This window comes from Hydractinia symbiolongicarpus, chromosome 7, assembly GCF_029227915.1.
Source record: "Hydractinia symbiolongicarpus strain clone_291-10 chromosome 7, HSymV2.1, whole genome shotgun sequence".
Lineage (NCBI taxonomy): Eukaryota > Metazoa > Cnidaria > Hydrozoa > Anthoathecata > Hydractiniidae > Hydractinia > Hydractinia symbiolongicarpus.
In genome coordinates this window covers 29,014,938-29,038,593 of record NC_079881.1, presented here as the reverse complement: position 1 = coordinate 29,038,593, position 23,656 = coordinate 29,014,938, and positions in this window count along the sequence as shown.

Genomic DNA, 23,656 nt, shown 5'->3' with positions numbered 1-23,656 from the left:
AATACATGTTGGTACGAGTATGGGACAAAACCGTTGTAACTCAAACGGACCGACACCGTTAGAAAGTCAATGAAATGTATTTTTTGAAACTGTCGCTATTTTTTCAGCGCGCGATAACGGATAGGCTTAGTCCCACAGTAAAGAATGACTTATTTGTCTAAATTTTTAAATGAAGTGCTACCACAGCGCCCAGTGTAATCGCTGAGTTGCGGCAATCACGTCAAATTAATAAGAATGTTATTTCTTGGAGTCCAATTGTATCATTTATCACATTTATCAGGTCACAGTCCTAAGTTGGTTCAATTAAGTCCCACAATCATTCGTTTCATTGTTAAAAGCGATTCAACCTAGTAATATCAAAAAAAATATCGCTAAATACATGTTGGTACAATTATGTGACCCAACCGCTATAACTCAAACGGACTGACACCGTTAGAAAGTCAATGAAATGTAGTTTTTCAAGCTGTCACTATTACTTCAGCGCGCGCTAAGGGCTAGGATTAGTCCCACAGTAAAAAATGACTTTTTTATCTTAATATTTAATTGAAACGCTACCACAGCGCCCAGTGTAAACGCTGAGTTTCGGCAATGATGTCACATTAAGAAAAATTTTATTTTTTGGTGTCCAATTGTTTTCCCTTTAACATTTATAAGGACACAGTCCAAAATCTGTTCAATTATGTGCCACAGTCATTCGTTTCACTGTTAAAATCGATGCAACCTAGTAATATCGGATAAATAGCGCTAAATACATGTTGGTACAAATATGTGATCCAACTGTTGAAACTGAAACGGACTGACACCGTTAGAAAGTCAGTGAAATGTAGAATTTGAAACTGTCTGTATTACTTCAGCGCGCGCTAACGGCTAGGATTGGTCCCACAGTAACAAATGACTCATTAATCTGAATTTTTAAAAGAAACGCTACCACGGCGCCCAGTGTAATCGCTGAGTTCAGGCAATCATGTCAAATTAAGAAGAATGTTATTTCTTGGAGTCCAATTTTTTTTATTTAATACATTTATCAGGTCGCAGTCCAAAGTTAGTTCAATTAAGTCCCACAGTCAATCGTTTCACTGTTAAAAGCAATGCAACCTAGTAATATCAGAGAAATATCGCTATATACATGTTGGTACGAATATGTGACCCAACTGTTGAAACTCAAGCGGACTGACACTGTTAGAAAGTCAGTGAAATGTAGTATTTGAAACTGTCTCTATTATTTCAGCGCGCGCTAACGGATAGGATTGGTCCCACAGTAAAGAATGCCTTATTTATCTAAATTTTTAAATGAAGCGGTACAACAGCGCCCAGTATAATCGCTGAGTTCCGGCAATCACGTCAAATTAAGAAGAATGTTATTTCTTGAATTCCAATTGTCTCATTTATCATATTTATCAGGTCGCAGTCCAAAGTTAGTTCAATTAAGTCCCACAGTCAATCGTTTTACTGTTAAAAGCGATGCAACCTAGTAATATCAGAAAAATATCGCTAAGTACATGTTGGTACGAATAGGTGACCCAACCGTAGTAACTCAAACGGACTGACACCGTTAGAAAGTCAATGAAATGTAGTTTTTGAAACTGTCGCTATTTCTTCAGCGTGCGATAACGGCTAGGATTGGTCTCACAGTAATAAATGACTCAATAATCTAAGTTTTTAAATGAAGCGCTACCACAGCGCCCAGTATAATCGCTGAGTTCCGGCAATCACGTCAAGTTAAGAAGAATGTTATTTCTTGGAGTCCAATTGTCTCACTTTCACATTTTTAAGGTCACAGTCCATAATCAGTTCAATTAAGTCCCACAGTCAATCGTTTCATTGTTAAAAGCGATGCAACCTAGTAATATCAGAAAAATATCGCTAAATACATGTTAGTACGAATAGGTGACCCAACCGTTGTAACTCAAACGGACTGACACCGTTAGAAAGTCAATGAAATGTAGTTTTTGAAACTGTCCCTATTTCTTCAGCGCGCGCTAACGGATAGGATTGGTCCCACAGTAAAGAATGCTTTATTTATCTAAATTTTTAAATGAAGCGCTACCACAGCGCCCAGTATAATCGCTGAGTTTCGGCAATCACGTCAAGTTAAGAAGAATGTTATTTCTTGGAGTCCAATTGTCTCACTTTCACATTTTTAAGGTCACAGTCCATAATCAGTTCAATTAAGTCCCACAGTCAATCGTTTCACTGTTAAAAGCAATGCAACCTAGTAATATCAGATAAATATCGCTATATACATGTTGGTACAAATATGTGACCCAACTGTTGAAACTCAAACGGACTGACACCGTTAGAAAGTCAGTGAAATGTAGTATTTGAAACTGTCTCTATTATTTCAGCGCGCGCTAACGGATAGGATTGGTCCCACAGTAAAGAATGCCTTATTTATCTAAATTTTTAAATGAAGAGGTACCACAGCGCCTAGTATAATCGCTGAGTTCCGGCAATCACGTCAAATTAAGAAGAATGTTATTTCTTGGAGTCCAATTGTCTCATTTATCATATTTATCAGGTCGCAGTCCAAAGTTAGTTCAATTAAGTCCCACAGTCAATCGTTTTACTGTTAAAAGCGATGCAACCTAGTAATATCGAATAAATAGCGCTAAATACATGTTGGTACGAATATGTGACCCAACTGTTGAAACTGAAACGGACTGACACCGTTAGAAAGTCAGTGAAATGTAGTATTTGAAACTGTCTGTATTACTTCAGCGCGCGCTAACGGCTAGGATTGGTCCCACAGTAACAAATGACTCATTAATCTGAATTTTTAAAAGAAACGCTACCACGGCGCCCAGTGTAATCGCTGAGTTCAGGCAATCATGTCAAATTAAGAAGAATGTTATTTCTTGGAGTCCAATTTTTTTTATTTAATACATTTATCAGGTCGCAGTCCAAAGTTAGTTCAATTAAGTCCCACAGTCAATCGTTTCACTGTTAAAAGCAATGCAACCTAGTAATATCAGATAAATATCGCTATATACATGTTGGTACGAATATGTGACCCAACTGTTGAAACTCAAACGGACTGACACCGTTAGAAATTCAGTGAAATGTAGTATTTGAAACTGTCTCTATTATTTCAGCGCGCGCTAACGGATAGGATTGGTCCCACAGTAAAGAATGCCTTATTTATCTAAATTTTTAAATGAAGCGGTACAACAGCGCCCAGTATAATCGCTGAGTTCCGGCAATCACGTCAAATTAAGAAGAATGTTATTTCTTGGATTCCAATTGTCTCATTTATCATATTTATCAGGTCGCAGTCCAAAGTTAGTTCAATTAAGTCCCACAGTCAATCGTTTTACTGTTAAAAGCGATGCAACCTAGTAATATCAGAGAAATATCGCTAAGTACATGTTGGTACGAATAGGTGACCCAACCGTAGTAACTCAAACGGACTGACACCGTTAGAAAGTCAATGAAATGTAGTTTTTGAAACTGTCGCTATTTTTTCAGCGTGCGATAACGGCTAGGATTGGTCTCACAGTAATAAATGACTCAATAATCTAAGTTTTTAAATGAAGCGCTACCACAGCGCCCAGTATAATCGCTGAGTTCCGGCAATCACGTCAAGTTAAGAAGAATGTTATTTCTTGGAGTCCAATTGTCTCACTTTCACATTTTTAAGGTCACAGTCCATAATCAGTTCAATTAAGTCCCACAGTCAATCGTTTCACTGTTAAAAGCATTGCAACCTAGTAATATCAGATAAATATCGCTATATACATGTTGGTACGAATATGTGACCCAACTGTTGAAACTGAAACGGACTGACACCGTTAGAAAGTCAGTGAAATGTAGTATTTGAAACTGTCTGTATTACTTCAGCGCGCGCTAACGGCTAGGATTGGTCCCACAGTAACAAATGACTCATTAATCTGAATTTTTAAAAGAAACGCTACCACGGCGCCCAGTGTAATCGCTGAGTTCAGGCAATCATGTCAAATTAAGAAGAATGTTATTTCTTGGAGTCCAATTTTTTTTATTTAATACATTTATCAGGTCGCAGTCCAAAGTTAGTTCAATTAAGTCCCACAGTCAATCGTTTCACTGTTAAAAGCAATGCAACCTAGTAATATCAGATAAATATCGCTATATACATGTTGGTACGAATATGTGACCCAACTGTTGAAACTCAAACGGACTGACACCGTTAGAAATTCAGTGAAATGTAGTATTTGAAACTGTCTCTATTATTTCAGCGCGCGCTAACGGATAGGATTGGTCCCACAGTAAAGAATGCCTTATTTATCTAAATTTTTAAATGAAGCGGTACAACAGCGCCCAGTATAATCGCTGAGTTCCGGCAATCACGTCAAATTAAGAAGAATGTTATTTCTTGGATTCCAATTGTCTCATTTATCATATTTATCAGGTCGCAGTCCAAAGTTAGTTCAATTAAGTCCCACAGTCAATCGTTTTACTGTTAAAAGCGATGCAACCTAGTAATATCAGAGAAATATCGCTAAGTACATGTTGGTACGAATAGGTGACCCAACCGTAGTAACTCAAACGGACTGACACCGTTAGAAAGTCAATGAAATGTAGTTTTTGAAACTGTCGCTATTTTTTCAGCGTGCGATAACGGCTAGGATTGGTCTCACAGTAATAAATGACTCAATAATCTAAGTTTTTAAATGAAGCGCTACCACAGCGCCCAGTATAATCGCTGAGTTCCGGCAATCACGTCAAGTTAAGAAGAATGTTATTTCTTGGAGTCCAATTGTCTCACTTTCACATTTTTAAGGTCACAGTCCATAATCAGTTCAATTAAGTCCCACAGTCAATCGTTTCACTGTTAAAAGCATTGCAACCTAGTAATATCAGATAAATATCGCTATATACATGTTGGTACGAATATGTGACCCAACTGTTGAAACTCAAACGGACTGACACCGTTAGAAAGTCAGTGAAATGTAGTATTTGAAACTGTCTCTATTATTTCAGCGCGCGCTAACGGATAGGATTGGTCCCACAGTAAAGAATGCCTTATTTATCTAAATTTTTAAATGAAGAGGTACCACAGCGCCCAGTATAATCGCTGAGTTCCGGCAATCACGTCAAATTAAGAAGAATGTTATTTCTTGGAGTCCAATTGTCTCATTTATCATATTTATCAGGTCGCAGTCCAAAGTTAGTTCAATTAAGTCCCACAGTCAATCGTTTTACTGTTAAAAGCGATGCAACCTAGTAATATCGGAGAAATAGTGCTAAATACATGTTGGTACGAATATGTGACCCAACTGTTGAAACTGAAATGGACTGACACCGTTAGAAAGTCAGTGAAATGTAGTATTTGAAACTGTCTGTATTACTTTAGCGCGCGCTAACGGCTAGGATTGGTCCCACAGTAACAAATGACTCATTAATCTGAATTTTTAAAAGAAACGCTACCACGGCGCCCAGTGTAATCGCTGAGTTCAGGCAATCATGTCAAATTAAGAAGAATGTTATTTCTTGGAGTCAAATTTTTTTTATTTAATACATTTATCAGGTCGCAGTCCAAAGTTTGTTCAATTAAGTCCCACAGTCAATCGTTTCATTGTTAAAAGCGATGCAACCTAGTAATATCAGAAAAATATCGCTAAATACATGTTAGTACGAATAGGTGACCCAACCGTTGTAACTCAAATGGACTGACACCGTTAGAAAGTCAATGAAATGTAGTTTTTGAAACTGCCGCTATTTCTTCAGCGTGCGATAACGGCTAGGATTGGTCCCACAGTAATAAATGACTCAACAATCTAAGTTTTTAAATGAAGCGCTACCACAGCGCCCAGTATAATCGCTGAGTTCCGGCAATCACGTCAAGTTAAGAAGAATGTTATTTCTTGGAGTCCAATTGTCTCACTTTCACATTTTTAAGGTCACAGTCCATAATCAGTTTAATTAAGTCCCACAGTCAATCGTTTCACTGTTAAAAGCAATGCAACCTAGTAATATCAGATAAATATCGCTATATACATGTTAGTACGAATATGTGACCCAACTGTTGAAACTCAAACGGACTGACACCGTTAGAAAGTCAGTGAAATGTAGTATTTGAAACTGTCTCTATTATTTCAGCGCGCGCTAACGGACAGGATTGGTCCCACAGTAAAGAATGCCTTATTTATCTAAATTTTTAAATGAAGAGGTACCACAGCGCCCAGTATAATCGCTGAGTTCCGGCAATCACGTCAAGTTAAGAAGAATGTTATTTCTTGGAGTCCAATTGTCTCATTTATCATATTTATCAGGTCGCAGTCCAAAGTTAGTTCAATTAAGTCCCACAGTCAATCGTTTTACTGTTAAAAGCGATGCAACCTAGTAATATCAGAAAAATATCGCTAAGTACATGTTGGTACGAATAGGTGACCCAACCGTTGTAACTCAAACGGACTGACACCGTTAAAAAGTCAATGAAATGTAGTTTTTGAAACTGTCGCTATCTCTTCAGCGTGCGATAACGGCTAGGATTGGTCCCACAGTAATAAATGACTCAATAATCTAAGTTTTTAAATGAAGCGCTACCACAGCGCCCAGTATAATCGCTGAGTTCCAGCAATCACGTCAAGTTAAGAAGAATGTTATTTCTTGGAGTCCAATTGTCTCATTTATCATATTTATCAGGTCGCAGTCCAAAGTTAGTTCAATTAAGTCCCACAGTCAATCGTTTCACTGTTAAAAGCAATGCAACCTATTAATATCAGATAAATATCGCTATATACATGTTGGTACGAATATGTGACCCAACTGTTGAAACTCAAACGGACTGACACCGTTAGAAAGTCAGTGAAATTTAGTATTTGAAACTGTCTCTATTATTTCAGCGCGCGCTAACGGATAAGATTGGTCCCACACTAAAGAATGCCTTATTTATCTAAATTTTAAAATGAAGCGGTACCACAGCGCCCAGTATAATCGCTGAGTTCCGGCAATCACGTCAAATTAAAAAGAATGTTATTTCTTGGAGTCCGATTGTCTCATTTATCATATTTATCAGGTCGCAGTCCAAAGTTAGTTCTATTAAGTCCCACAATCAATCGTTTTACTGTTAAAAGCGATGCAACCTAGTAATATCAGAAAAATATCGTTAAATACATGTTGGTACGAATAGGTGACCCAACCGTTGTAACTGAAACGGACTGACACCGTTAGAAAGCCAATGAAATGTAGTTTTTGAAACTGTCGCTATTTCTTCAGCGCGCGATAACGGCTAGGATTGGTCCCACAGTAAAAAATGACTTATTAATCTAAATTTTTAAATGAAGCGCTACCACAGCGCCTAGTGTAATCACTGAGTTTCGGCAGTCATGTCAAATTAAGAAGAATGTTATTTCTTGGAGTCCAATTGTCTTACTTTCACATTTTTAAGGTCACAGTCCATAATCAGTTCAATTAAGTCCCACAGTCAATCGTTTCATTGTTTAAAGCGATGCAACCTAGTAATATCAGATAAATATCGCTAAATACATGTTGGTACGAATATGTGACCCAACCGTTGTAACTCAAACGGACTGACACCGCTACAAAGTCAATGAAAAGTAGTTTTTGAAACTATTGCTATTTCTTCAGCGCGCGATAACGGATAGGATTGGTCCTACAGTAAAAATTGTCTTATTTATCTAAATTTTTAAATGAAGCGCTACCACAGCGCCTAGTGTAATCGCTGAGTTTCGGCAGTCATGTCAAATTAAGAAGAATGTTATTTCTTGGAGTCCAATTGTCCCATTTATCACATTTATCAGGTCACAGTCCAAAGGTAGTTCAATTAAGTCCCACAGTCAATCGTTTCATAGTTAAAAGCGATGCAACCTAGTAATATTAGAAAAATAGCGCTAAATACATGTTGGTACGAATATGTGACCCAACTGTTGAAACTCAAACGGACTGACACCGTTAGAAAGTCAGTGAAATGTAGTATTTGAAATCTCTATTATTTCAGCGCGCGCTAACGGATAGGATTGGTCCCACAGTAAAGAATGCCTTATTTATCTAAATTTTTAAATGAAGCGGTACCATAGCGCCCAGTATAATCGCTGAGTTCCGGCAATCACGTCAAATTAAGAAGAATGTTATTTCTTGGAGTCCAATTGTCTCATTTATCATATTTATCAGGTCGCAGTCCAAAGTTAGTTCAATTAAGTCCCACAGTCAATCGTTTTACTGTTAAAAGCGATGCAACCTAGTAATATCAGAAAAATATCGCTAAATACATGTTGGTACGAATAGGTGACCCAACCGTTGTAACTCAAAACGGACTGACACCGTTAGAAAGTCAATGAAATGTACTTTTTGAAACTGTCCCTATTTCTTCAGCGCGCGCTAACGGATAGGATTGGTCCCACAGTAAAGAATGCTTTATTTATCTAAATTTTTAAATGAAGCGCTACCACAGCGCCCAGTATAATCGCTGAGTTTCGGCAATCACGTCAAGTTAAGAAGAATGTTATTTCTTGGAGTCCAATTGTCTCACTTTCGCATTTTTAAGGTCACAGTCCATAATCAGTTCAATTAAGTCCCACAGTCAATCGTTTCACTGTTAAAAGCAATGCAACCTAGTAATATCAGATAAATATCGCTATATACATGTTGGTACGAATATGTGACCCAACTGTTGAAACTCAAACGGACTGACACCGTTAGAAAGTCAGTGAAATGTAGTATTTGAAACTGTCTCTATTATTTCAGCGCGCGCTAACGGATAGGATTGGTCCCACAGTAAAGAATGCCTTATTTATCTAAATTTTTAAATGAAGAGGTACCACAGCGCCCAGTATAATCGCTGAGTTCCGGCAATCACGTCAAATTAAGAAGAATGTTATTTCTTGGAGTCCAATTGTCTCATTTATCATATTTATCAGGTCGCAGTCCAAAGTTAGGTCAATTAAGTCCCACAGTCAATCGTTTTACTGTTAAAAGCGATGCAACCTAGTAATATCGGATAAATAGCGCTAAATACATGTTGGTACGAATATGTGACCCAACTGTTGAAACTGAAACGGACTGACACCGTTAGAAAGTCAGTGAAATGTAGTATTTGAAACTGTCTGTATTACTTCAGCGCGCGCTAACGGCTAGGATTGGTCCCACAGTAACAAATGACTCATTAATCTGAATTTTTAAAAGAAACGCTACCACGGCGCCCAGTGTAATCGCTGAGTTCAGGCAATCATGTCAAATTAAGAAGAATGTTATTTCTTGGAGTCCAATTTTTTTTATTTAATACATTTATCAGGTCGCAGTCCAAAGTTAGTTCAATTAAGTCCCACAGTCAATCGTTTCACTGTTAAAAGCAATGCAACCTAGTAATATCAGATAAATATCGCTATATACATGTTGGTACGAATATGTGACCCAACTGTTGAAACTCAAACGGACTGATACCGTTTGAAATTCAGTGAAATGTAGTATTTGAAACTGTCTCTATTATTTCAGCGCGCGCTAACGGATAGGATTGGTCCAACAGTAAAGAATGCCTTATTTATCTAAATTTTTAAATGAAGCGGTACAACAGCGCCCAGTATAATCGCTGAGTTCCGGCAATCACGTCAAATTAAGAAGAATGTTATTTCTTGGATTCCAATTGTCTCATTTATCATATTTATCAGGTCGCAGTCCAAAGTTAGTTCAATTAAGTCCCACAGTCAATCGTTTTACTGTTAAAAGCGATGCAACCTAGTAATATCAGAAAAATATCGCTAAGTACATGTTGGTACGAATAGGTGACCCAACCGTAGTAACTCAAACGGACTGACACCGTTAGAAAGTCAATGAAATGTAGTTTTTGAAACTGTCGCTATTTCTTCAGCGTGCGATAACGGCTAGGATTGGTCTCACAGTAATAAATGACTCAATAATCTAAGTTTTTAAATGAAGCGCTACCACAGCGCCCAGTATAATCGCTGAGTTCCGGCAATCACGTCAAGTTAACAAGAATGTTATTTCTTGGAGTCCAATTGTCTCACTTTCACATTTTTAAGGTCACAGTCCATAATCAGTTCAATTAAGTCCCACAGTCAATCGTTTCATTGTTTAAAGCGATGCAACCTAGTAATATCAGATAAATATCGCTAAATACACGTTGGTACGAATAGGTGACCCAACCGTTATAACTCAAACGGACTGACACCGTTAGAAAGTCAATGAAATGTAGTTTATGAAACTGTCGATAGTTCTTCAGCGCGCGATAACGTCTAGGATTGGTCCCACAGTAAAGAATGACTTTTTTATCTTAATTTATAATTGAAGCGCTACCACAGCGCCCAGTGCAATCGCTGAGTTTCGGCAATCACGTCAAATTAAGAAGAATGTTATTTCTTGGAGTCCAATTGTCCCATTTATCACATTTATCAGGTCACAGTCCAAAGGTAGTTCAATTAAGTCCCACAGTCAATCGTTTCATAGTTAAAAGCGATGCAACCTAGTAATATTAGAAAAATAGCGCTAAATACATGTTGGTACGAATATGTGACCCAACTGTTGAAACTCAAACGGACTGACACCGTTAGAAAGTCAGTGAAATGTAGTATTTGAAATCTCTATTATTTCAGCGCGCGCTAACGGATAGGATTGGTCCCACAGTAAAGAATGCCTTATTTATCTAAATTTTTAAATGAAGCGGTACCATAGCGCCCAGTATAATCGCTGAGTTCCGGCAATCACGTCAAATTAAGAAGAATGTTAGTTCTTGGAGTCCAATTGTCTCATTTATCATATTTATCAGGTCGCAGTCCAAAGTTAGTTCAATTAAGTCCCACAGTCAACCGTTTTACTGTTAAAAGCGATGCAACCTAGTAATATCAGAAAAATATCGCTAAATACATGTTGGTACGAATAGGTGACCCAAGCGTTGTAACTCAAAACGGACTGACACCGTTAGAAAGTCAATGAAATGTACTTTTTGAAACTGTCCCTATTTCTTCAGCGCGCGCTAACGGATAGGATTGGTCCCACAGTAAAGAATGCTTTATTTATCTAAATTTTTAAATGAAGCGCTACCACAGCGCCCAGTATAATTGCTGAGTTTCGGCAATCACGTCAAGTTAAGAAGAATGTTATTTCTTGGAGTCCAATTGTCTCACTTTCACATTTTTAAGGTCACAGTCCATAATCAGTTCAATTAAGTCCCACAGTCAATCGTTTCACTGTTAAAAGCAATGCAACCTAGTAATATCAGATAAATATCGCTATATACATGTTAGTACGAATATGTGACCCAACTGTTGAAACTCAAACGGACTGACACCGTTAGAAAGTCAGTGAAATGTAGTATTTGAAACTGTCTCTATTATTTCAGCGCGCGCTAACGGATAGGATTGGTCCCACAGTAAAGAATGCCTTATTTATCTAAATTTTTAAATGAAGAGGTACCACAGCGCCCAGTATAATCGCTGAGTTCCGGCAATCACGTCAAATTAAGAAGAATGTTATTTCTTGGAGTCCAATTGTCTCATTTATCATATTTATCAGGTCGCAGTCCAAAGTTAGTTCAATTAAGTCCCACAGTCAATCGTTTTACTGTTAAAAGCGATGCAACCTAGTAATATCGGATAAATAGCGCTAAATACATGTTGGTACGAATATGTGACCCAACTGTTGAAACTGAAACGGACTGACACCGTTAGAAAGTCAGTGAAATGTAGTATTTGAAACTGTCTGTATTACTTCAGCGCGCGCTAACGGCTAGGATTGGTCCCACAGTAACAAATGACTCATTAATCTGAATTTTTAAAAGAAACGCTACCACGGCGCCCAGTGTAATCGCTGAGTTCAGGCAATCATGTCAAATTAAGAAGAATGTTATTTCTTGGAGTCCAATTTTTTTTATTTAATACATTTATCAGGTCGCAGTCCAAAGTTAGTTCAATTAAGTCCCACAGTCAATCGTTTCACTGTTAAAAGCAATGCAACCTAGTAATATCAGATAAATATCGCTATATACATGTTGGTACGAATATGTGACCCAACTGTTGAAACTCAAACGGACTGACACCGTTAGAAATTCAGTGAAATGTAGTATTTGAAACTGTCTCTATTATTTCAGCGCGCGCTAACGGATAGGATTGGTCCCACAGTAAAGAATGCCTTATTTATCTAAATTTTTAAATGAAGCGGTACAACAGCGCCCAGTATAATCGCTGAGTTCCGGCAATCACGTCAAATTAAGAAGAATGTTATTTCTTGGATTCCAATTGTCTCATTTATCATATTTATCAGGTCGCAGTCCAAAGTTAGTTCAATTAAGTCCCACAGTCAATCGTTTTACTGTTAAAAGCGATGCAACCTAGTAATATCAGAAAAATATCGCTAAGTACATGTTGGTACGAATAGGTGACCCAACCGTAGTAACTCAAACGGACTGACACCGTTAGAAAGTCAATGAAATGTAGTTTTTGAAACTGTCGCTATTTCTTCAGCGTGCGATAACGGCTAGGATTGGTCTCACAGTAATAAATGACTCAATAATCTAAGTTTTTAAATGAAGCGCTACCACAGCGCCCAGTACAATCGCTGAGTTCCGGCAATCACGTCAAGTTAAGAAGAATGTTATTTCTTGGAGTCCAATTGTCTCACTTTCACATTTTTAAGGTCACAGTCCATAATCAGTTCAATTAAGTCCCACAGTCAATCGTTTTACTGTTAAAAGCGATGCAACCTAGTAATATCAGAAAAATATCGCTAAGTACATGTTGGTACGAATAGGTGACCCAACCGTAGTAACTCAAACGGACTGACACCGTTAGAAAGTCAATGAAATGTAGTTTTTGAAACTGTCGCTATTTCTTCAGCGTGCGATAACGGCTAGGATTGGTCTCACAGTAATAAATGACTCAATAATCTAAGTTTTTAAATGAAGCGCTACCACAGCGCCCAGTATAATCGCTGAGTTCCGGCAATCACGTCAAGTTAAGAAGAATGTTATTTCTTGGAGTCCAATTGTCTCACTTTCCCATTTTTAATGTCACAGTCCATAATCAGTTCAATTAAGTCCCACAGTCAATCGTTTCACTGTTAAAAGCATTGCAACCTAGTAATATCAGATAAATATCGCTATATACATGTTGGTACGAATATGTGACCCAACTGTTGAAACTCAAACGGACTGACACCGTTAGAAAGTCAGTGAAATGTAGTATTTGAAACTGTCTCTATTATTTCAGCGCGCGCTAACGGATAGGATTGGTCCCACAGTAAAGAATGCCTTATTTATCTAAATTTTTAAATGAAGAGGTACCACAGCGCCCAGTATAATCGCTGAGTTCCGGCAATCACGTCAAATTAAGAAGAATGTTATTTCTTGGAGTCCAATTGTCTCATTTATCATATTTATCAGGTCGCAGTCCAAAGTTAGTTCAATTAAGTCCCACAGTCAATCGTTTTACTGTTAAAAGCGATGCAACCTAGTAATATCGGATAAATAGCGCTAAATACATGTTGGTACGAATATGTGACCCAACTGTTGAAACTGAAATGGACTGACACCGTTAGAAAGTCAGTGAAATGTAGTATTTGAAACTGTCTGTATTACTTTAGCGCGCGCTAACGGCTAGGATTGGTCCCACAGTAACAAATGACTCATTAATCTGAATTTTTAAAAGAAACGCTACCACGGCGCCCAGTGTAATCGCTGAGTTCAGGCAATCATGTCAAATTAAGAAGAATGTTATTTCTTGGAGTCAAATTTTTTTTATTTAATACATTTATCAGGTCGCAGTCCAAAGTTTGTTCAATTAAGTCCCACAGTCAATCGTTTCATTGTTAAAAGCGATGCAACCTAGTAATATCAGAAAAATATCGCTAAATACATGTTAGTACGAATAGGTGACCCAACCGTTGTAACTCAAATGGACTGACACCGTTAGAAAGTCAATGAAATGTAGTTTTTGAAACTGCCGCTATTTCTTCAGCGTGCGATAACGGCTAGGATTGGTCCCACAGTAATAAATGACTCAATAATCTAAGTTTTTAAATGAAGCGCTACCACAGCGCCCAGTATAATCGCTGAGTTCCGGCAATCACGTCAAGTTAAGAAGAATGTTATTTCTTGGAGTCCAATTGTCTCACTTTCACATTTTTAAGGTCACAGTCCATAATCAGTTCAATTAAGTCCCACAGTCAATCGTTTCACTGTTAAAAGCAATGCAACCTAGTAATATCAGATAAATATCGCTATATACATGTTAGTACGAATATGTGACCCAACTGTTGAAACTCAAACGGACTGACACCGTTAGAAAGTCAGTGAAATGTAGTATTTGAAACTGTCTCTATTATTTCAGCGCGCGCTAACGGATAGGATTGGTCCCACAGTAAAGAATGCCTTATTTATCTAAATTTTTAAATGAAGAGGTACCACAGCGCCCAGTATAATCGCTGAGTTCCGGCAATCACGTCAAATTAAGAAGAATGTTATTTCTTGGAGTCCAATTGTCTCATTTATCATATTTATCAGGTCGCAGTCCAAAGTTAGTTCAATTAAGTCCCACAGTCAATCGTTTTACTGTTAAAAGCGATGCAACCTAGTAATATCAGAAAAATATCGCTAAATACATGTTGGTACGAATAGGTGACCCAACCGTTGCAACTCAAACGGACTGACACCGTTAGAAAGTCAATGAAATGTACTTTTTGAAACTGTCGCTATTTCTTCAGCGTGCGATAACGGCTAGGATTAGTCCCACAGTAATAAATGACTCAATAATCTAAGTTTTTAAATGAAGCGCTACCACAGCGCCCAGTATAATCGCTGAGTTCCGGCAATCACGTCAAGTTAAGAAGAATGTTATTTCTTGGAGTCCAATTGTCTCACTTTCACATTTTTAAGGTCACAGTCCATAATCAGTTCAATTAAGTCCCACAGTCAATCGTTTCATTGTTAAAAGCGATGCAACCTAGTAATATCAGAAAAATATCGCTAAATACATGTTAGTACGAATAGGTGACCCAACCGTTGTAACTCAAACGGACTGACACCGTTAGAAAGTCAATGAAATGTAGTTTTTGAAGCTGTCGCTATCTCTTCAGCGTGCGATAACGGCTAGGATTGGTCCCACAGCAATAAATGACTCAATAATCTAAGTTTTTAAATGAAGCGCTACCACAGCGCCCAGTATAATCGCTGAGTTCCGGCAATCACGTCAAGTTAAGAAGAATGTTATTTCTTGGAGTCCAATTGTCTCATTTATCATATTTATCAGGTCGCAGTCCAAAGTTAGTTCAATTAAGTCCCACAGTCAATCGTTTTACTGTTAAAAGCGATGCAACCTAGTAATATCAGAAAAATATCGCTAAGTACATGTTGGTACGAATAGGTGACCCAACCGTTGTAACTCAAACGGACTGACACGGTTAGAAAGTCAATGAAATGTAGTATTTGAAACTGTCTCTATTATTTCAGCGCGCTAACGAATAGGATTGGTCCCAGAGTAAAGAATGCTTTATTTATCTAAATTTTTAAATGAAGCGGTACCACAGCGCCCAGTATAATCGCTGAGTTCCGGCAATCACGTCAAGTTAAAAAGAATGTTATTTCTTGGAGTCCAATTGTCTCACTTTCACATTTTTAAGGTCGCAGTCCATAATCAGTTCAACTAAGTCCCACAGTCAATCGTTTCACTGTTAAAAGCAATGCAACCTATTAATATCAGATAAATATCGCTATATACATGTTGGTACGAATATGTGACCCAACTGTTGAAACTCAAACGGACTGACACCGTTAGAAAGTCAGTGAAATTTAGTATTTGAAACTGTCTCTATTATTTCAGCGCGCGCTTACGGATAAGATTGGTCCCACACTAAAAAATGCCTTATTTATCTAAATTTTTAAATGAAGCGGTACCACAGCGCCCAGTATAATCGCTGAGTTCCGGCAATCACGTCAAATTAAAAAGAATGTTATTTCTTGGAGTCCAATTGTCTCATTTATCATATTTATCAGGTCGCAGTCCAAAGTTAGTTCTATTAAGTCCCACAGTCAATCGTTTTACTGTTAAAAGCGATGCAACCTAGTAATATCAGAAAAATATCGTTAAATACATGTTGGTACGAATAGGTGACCCAACCGTTGTAACTGAAACGTACTGACACCGTTAGAAAGCCAATGAAATGTAGTTTTTGAAACTGTCGCTATTTCTTCAGCGCGCGATAACGGCTAGGATTGGTCCCACAGTAAAAAATGACTTATTAATCTAAATTTTTAAATGAAGCGCTACCACAGCGCCTTGTGTAATCACTGAGTTTCGGCAGTCATGTCAAATTAAGAAGAATGTTATTTCTTGGAGTCCAATTGTCTTACTTTCACATTTTTAAGGTCACAGTCCATAATCAGTTCAATTAAGTCCCACAGTCAATCGTTTCATTGTTTAAAGCGATGCAACCTAGTAATATCAGATAAATATCGCTAAATACATGTTGGTACGAATATGTGACCCAACCGTTGTAACTCAAACGGACTGACACCGCTACAAAGTCAATGAAAAGTAGTTTTTGAAACTATTGCTATTTCTTCAGCGCGCGATAACGGATAGGATTGGTCCTACAGTAAAAATTGTCTTATTTATCTAAATTTTTAAATGAAGCGCTACCACAGCGCCTAGTGTAATCGCTGAGTTTCGGCAGTCATGTCAAATTAAGAAGAATGTTATTTCTTGGAGTCCAATTGCGTCACTTTCACATTTTTAAGGTCACAGTCCATAATCAGTTCAATTAAGTCCCACAGTCAATCGTTTCATTGTTTAAAGCGATGCAACCTAGTAATATCAGATAAATACCGCTAAATACATGTTGGTACGAATATGTGACCCAACCGTTATAACTCAAACGGACTTACACCGTTAGAAAGTCAATGAAATGTAGTATTTGAAACTGTCTCTATTATTTCAGCGCGCGCTAACGGATAGGATTGGTCCCACAGTAAAGAATGCCTTATTTATCTAAATTTTTAAATGAAGCGGTACCACAGCGCCCAGTATAATCGCTGAGTTCCGGCAATCACGTCAAATTAAGAAGAATGTTATTTCTTGGAGTCCAATTGTCTCATTTATCATATTTATCAGGTCGCAGTCCGAAGTTAGTTCAATTAAGTCCCACAGTCAATCGTTTTACTGTTAAAAGCGATGCAACCTAGTAATATCAGAAAAATATCGCTAAATACATGTTGGTAAGAATAGGTGACCCAACCGTTGTAACTCAAAACGGACTGACACCGTTAGAAAGTCAATGAAATGTAGTTGTTGAAGCTGTCTCTATTTCTCCAGCCCGCGATAATGGCTAGGATTGGTCTCCCAGTAAAAATAGACTTATTAATCTAAAACTTTAAATGGAGCGCTACCACAGCGCCCAGTGTAATCGGTGAGTTTCGGCAATCATGTCAAATTGAGAAGAATGTTATTTCTTGGAGTCCAATCTTTTTCTTTTATTACATTTATCAGGTCGCACTCCAAAGTTAGTTCAATTAAGTCCCACAGTCAATCGTTTCACTGTTAAAAGCAATGCAACCTATTAATATCAGATAAATATCGCTATATACATGTTGGTACGAATATGTGACCCAACTGTTGAAACTCAAACGGACTGACACCGTTAGAAAGTCAGTGAAATGTAGTATTTGAAACTGTCTCTATTATTTCATCGCGCGCTAACGGATAGGATTGGTCCCACACTAAAGAATGCCTGATTTATCTAAATTTTTAAATGAAGCGGTACCACAGCGCCCAGTATAATCGCTGAGTTCCGGCAATCACGTCAAATTAAAAAGAATGTTATTTCTTGGAGTCCAATTGTCTCATTTATCATATTTATCAGGTCGCAGTCTAAAGTTAGTTCTATTAAGTTCCACAGTCAATCGTTTTACTGTTAAAAGCGATGCAACCTAGTAATATCAGAAAAATATCGTTAAATACATGTTGGTACGAATAGGTGACCCAACCGTTGTAACTGAAACGGACTGACACCGTTAGAAAGTCAATGAAATGTAGTTCTTGAAACTGTCGCAATTTCTTCAGCGCCCGATAACGGATAGGATTGGTCCCACAGTAAAAATTGACTTATTTATCTAAATTTTTAAATGAAGCGCTACCACAGCGCCCAGTGTTATCGCTGAGTTTCGGAAATCATGTCAAATTAAGAAGAATATTATTTCTTGGAGTCCAATTTTCTCCCATTTAACACTTATAAGGTTACAGTCCAAAATCAGTTCAATTATGTGCCACAGGTAATCGTTTCACTGTTAAAAGCAATGCAACCTAGTAATATAAGAAAAATATTGCTAAATACATGTTGGTACAACTAGGTGACCTACCCATTGTAACTCAAACGGACTGACACCGTTAGAAAGCCAATGAAATGTAGTTCTTGAAACTGTCGCTATTTCTTCAGCGCACGATAACGGTTAGGATTGGTCCCACAGTAAAAAATGACTTATTAATCTAAATTTTTAAATGAAGCGCTACGACAGCGCCTAGTGTAATCGCTGAGTTTCGGCAGTCATGTCAAATTAAGAAGAATGTTATTTCTTGGAGTCCAATTGTCTCACTTTCACATTTTTAAGGTCACAGTCCATAGCCAGTTCAATTAAGTCCCACAGTCAATCGTTTCATTGTTTAAAGCGATGCAACCTAGTAATATCAGATAAATATCGCTAAATACATGTTGGTACGAATATGTGACCCAACCGTTATAACTCAAACGGACTGACACCGTTAGAAAGTCAATGAAATGTAGTATTTGAAACTGTCTCTATTATTTCAGCGCGCGCTAACGGATAGGATTGGTCCCACAGTAAAGAATGCCTTATTTATCTAAATTTTTAAATGAAGCGGTACCACAGCGCCCAGTATAATCGCTGAGTTCCGGCAATCACGTCAAATTAAGAAGAATGTTATTTCTTGGAGTCCAATTGTCTCATTTATCATATTTATCAGGTCGCAGTCCGAAGTTAGTTCAATTAAGTCCCACAGTCAATCGTTTTACTGTTAAAAGCGATGCAACCTAGTAATATCAGAAAAATATCGCTAAATACATGTTGGTAAGAATAGGTGACCCAACCGTTGTAACTCAAAACGGACTGACACCGTTAGAAAGTCAATGAAATGTAGTTGTTGAAGCTGTCTCTATTTCTCCAGCCCGCGATAATGGCTAGGATTGGTCTCCCAGTAAAAATAGACTTATTAATCTAAAACTTTAAATGGAGCGCTACCACAGCGCCCAGTGTAATCGGTGAGTTTCGGCAATCATGTCAAATTGAGAAGAATGTTATTTCTTGGAGTCCAATCTTTTTCTTTTATTACATTTATCAGGTCGCACTCCAAAGTTAGTTCAATTAAGTCCCACAGTCAATCGTTTCACTGTTAAAAGCAATGCAACCTATTAATATCAGATAAATATCGCTATATACATGTTGGTACGAATATGTGACCCAACTGTTGAAACTCAAACGGACTGACACCGTTAGAAAGTCAGTGAAATGTAGTATTTGAAACTGTCTCTATTATTTCATCGCGCGCTAACGGATAGGATTGGTCCCACACTAAAGAATGCCTGATTTATCTAAATTTTTAAATGAAGCGGTACCACAGCGCCCAGTATAATCGCTGAGTTCCGGCAATCACGTCAAATTAAAAAGAATGTTATTTCTTGGAGTCCAATTGTCTCATTTATCATATTTATCAGGTCGCAGTCTAAAGTTAGTTCTATTAAGTTCCACAGTCAATCGTTTTACTGTTAAAAGCGATGCAACCTAGTAATATCAGAAAAATATCGTTAAATACATGTTGGTACGAATAGGTGACCCAACCGTTGTAACTGAAACGGACTGACACCGTTAGAAAGTCAATGAAATGTAGTTCTTGAAACTGTCGCAATTTCTTCAGCGCCCGATAACGGATAGGATTGGTCCCACAGTAAAAATTGACTTATTTATCTAAATTTTTAAATGAAGCGCTACCACAGCGCCCAGTGTTATCGCTGAGTTTCGGAAATCATGTCAAATTAAGAAGAATATTATTTCTTGGAGTCCAATTTTCTCCCATTTAACACTTATAAGGTTACAGTCCAAAATCAGTTCAATTATGTGCCACAGGTAATCGTTTCACTGTTAAAAGCAATGCAACCTAGTAATATAAGAAAAATATTGCTAAATACATGTTGGTACAACTAGGTGACCTACCCATTGTAACTCAAACGGACTGACACCGTTAGAAAGCCAATGAAATGTAGTTCTTGAAACTGTCGCTATTTCTTCAGCGCACGATAACGGTTAGGATTGGTCCCACAGTAAAAAATGACTTATTAATCTAAATTTTTAAATGAAGCGCTACGACAGCGCCTAGTGTAATCGCTGAGTTTCGGCAGTCATGTCAAATTAAGAAGAATGTTATTTCTTGGAGTCCAATTGTCTCACTTTCACATTTTTAAGGTCACAGTCCATAGCCAGTTCAATTAAGTCCCACAGTCAATCGTTTCATTGTTTAAAGCGATGCAACCTAGTAATATCAGATAAATATCGCTAAATACATGTTGGTACGAATATGTGACCCAACCGTTGAAACTCAAACGGACTGACACCGTTAGAAAGTCAGTGAAATGTAGTATTTGAAACTGTCTCTATTATTTCAGCGCGCGCTAACGGATAGGATTGGTCCCACAGTAAAGAATGCCTTATTTATCTAAATTTTTAAATGAAGCGGTACCACAGCGCCCAGTATAATCGCTGAGTTCCGGCAATCACGTCAAATTAAGAAGAATGTTATTTCTTGGAGTCCAATTGTCTCATTTATCATATTTATCAGGTCGCAGTCCAAAGTTAGTTCAATTAAGTCCCACAGTCAATCGTTTTACTGTTAAAAGCGATGCAACCTAGTAATATCAGAAAAATATCGCTAAATACATGTTGGTAAGAATAGGTGACCCAACCGTTGTAACTCAAAACGGACTGACACCGTTAGAAAGTCAATGAAATGTAGTTGTTGAAGCTGTCTCTATTTCTCCAGCCCGCGATAATGGCTAGGATTGGTCTCCCAGTAAAAATAGACTTATTAATCTAAAACTTTAAATGGAGCGCTACCACAGCGCCCAGTGTAATCGGTGAGTTTCGGCAATCATGTCAAATTGAGAAGAATGTTATTTCTTGGAGTCCAATCTTTTTCTTTTATTACATTTATCAGGTCGCACTCCAAAGTTAGTTCAATTAAGTCCCACAGTCAATCGTTTCACTGTTAAAAGCAATGCAACCTATTAATATCAGATAAATATCGCTATATACATGTTGGTACGAATATGTGACCCAACTGTTGAAACTCAAACGGACTGACACCGTTAGAAAGTCAGTGAAATGTAGTATTTGAAACTGTCTCTATTATTTCATCGCGCGCTAACGGATAGGATTGGTCCCACACTAAAGAATGCCTGATTTATCTAAATTTTTAAATGAAGCGGTACCACAGCGCCCAGTATAATCGCTGAGTTCCGGCAATCACGTCAAATTAAAAAGAATGTTATTTCTTGGAGTCCAATTGTCTCATTTATCATATTTATCAGGTCGCAGTCTAAAGTTAGTTCTATTAAGTTCCACAGTCAATCGTTTTACTGTTAAAAGCGATGCAACCTAGTAATATCAGAAAAATATCGTTAAATACATGTTGGTACGAATAGGTGACCCAACCGTTGTAACTGAAACGGACTGACACCGTTAGAAAGTCAATGAAATGTAGTTCTTGAAACTGTCGCAATTTCTTCAGCGCCCGATAACGGATAGGATTGGTCCCACAGTAAAAATTGACTTATTTATCTAAATTTTTAAATGAAGCGCTACCACAGCGCCCAGTGTTATCGCTGAGTTTCGGAAATCATGTCAAATTAAGAAGAATATTATTTCTTGGAGTCCAATTTTCTCCCATTTAACACTTATAAGGTTACAGTCCAAAATCAGTTCAATTATGTGCCACAGGTAATCGTTTCACTGTTAAAAGCAATGCAACCTAGTAATATAAGAAAAATATTGCTAAATACATGTTGGTACAACTAGGTGACCTACCCATTGTAACTCGAACGGACTGACACCGTTAGAAAGCCAATGAAATGTAGTTCTTGAAACTGTCGCTATTTCTTCAGCGCACGATAACGGTTAGGATTGGTCCCACAGTAAAAAATGACTTATTAATCTAAATTTTTAAATGAAGCGCTACGACAGCGCCTAGTGTAATCGCTGAGTTTCGGCAGTCATGTCAAATTAAGAAGAATGTTATTTCTTGGAGTCCAATTGTCTCACTTTCACATTTTTAAGGTCACAGTCCATAGCCAGTTCAATTAAGTCCCACAGTCAATCGTTTCATTGTTTAAAGCGATGCAACCTAGTAATATCAGATAAATATCGCTAAATACATGTTGGTACGAATATGTGACCCAACCGTTGTAACTCAAACGGACTGACACCGCTACAAAGTCAATGAAAAGTAGTTTTTGAAACTATTGCTATTTCTTCAGCGCGCGATAACGGATAGGATTGGTCCTACAGTAAAAATTGTCTTATTTATCTAAATTTTTAAATGAAGCGCTACCACAGCGCCTAGTGTAATCGCTGAGTTTCGGCAGTCATGTCAAATTAAGAAGAATGTTATTTCTTGGAGTCCAATTGCGTCACTTTCACATTTTTAAGGTCACAGTCCATAATCAGTTCAATTAAGTCCCACAGTCAATCGTTTCATTGTTTAAAGCGATGCAACCTAGTAATATCAGATAAATATCGCTAAATACATAATGGTACGAATATGTGACCCAACCGTTATAACTCAAACGGACTGACACCGTTAGAAAGTCTACGAAATGTAGTTTTTGAAACTGTCGCTATTTCTTCAGCCCCCGATAACGGATAGGATTGGTCCCACAGTAAAAATTGACTTATTTATCTAAATTTTTAAATGAAGCGCTATCACAGCGCCCAGTGTTATCGCTGAGTTTAGTTCAATTAAGTCACACAGTCAATCGTTGCACTGTTAAAAGCGATGCAATCTAGTAATATCAGATAAATATCGCTAAATACATATTGGTACGAATATGTGACCCAACTGTTGAAACTCAAACGGACTGACACCGTTAGAAAGTCAGTGAAATGTAGTATTTGAAACTGTCTGTATTACTGCAGCGTGCGATAACGGCTAGGATTGGTCCCACAGTAAAAAATAACTTTTTTATCTTAATTTTTAATTGAAGCGCTACCACAGCGCCTAGTGTAATCGCTGAGTTTCGGCAGTCATGTCAAATTAAGAAGAATGTTATTTCTTGGAGTCCAATTGTCTCACTTTCACATTTTTAAGGTCACAGTCCATAATCGGTTCAATTAAGTCCCACAGTCAATCGTTTCATTGTTTAAAGCGATGCAACCTAGTAATATGAGAAAAATATCTCTAAATACATGTTGGCACGAATAGGTGACCCAACTATTGTAACTCAAACGGATTGACACTTTTAGAAAGTCAATGAAATGTAGTTTTTGAAACTGTCGCTATTTCTTCAGCGTGCGATAACGGCTAGGATTGGTCCCACAGTAAAAAATAACTTTTTTATCTTAATTTTTAATTGAAGCGCTACCACAGCGCCTAGTGTAATTGCTGAGTTTCGGCAGTCATGTCAAATTAAGAAGAATCTTATTTCTTGGAGTCCAATT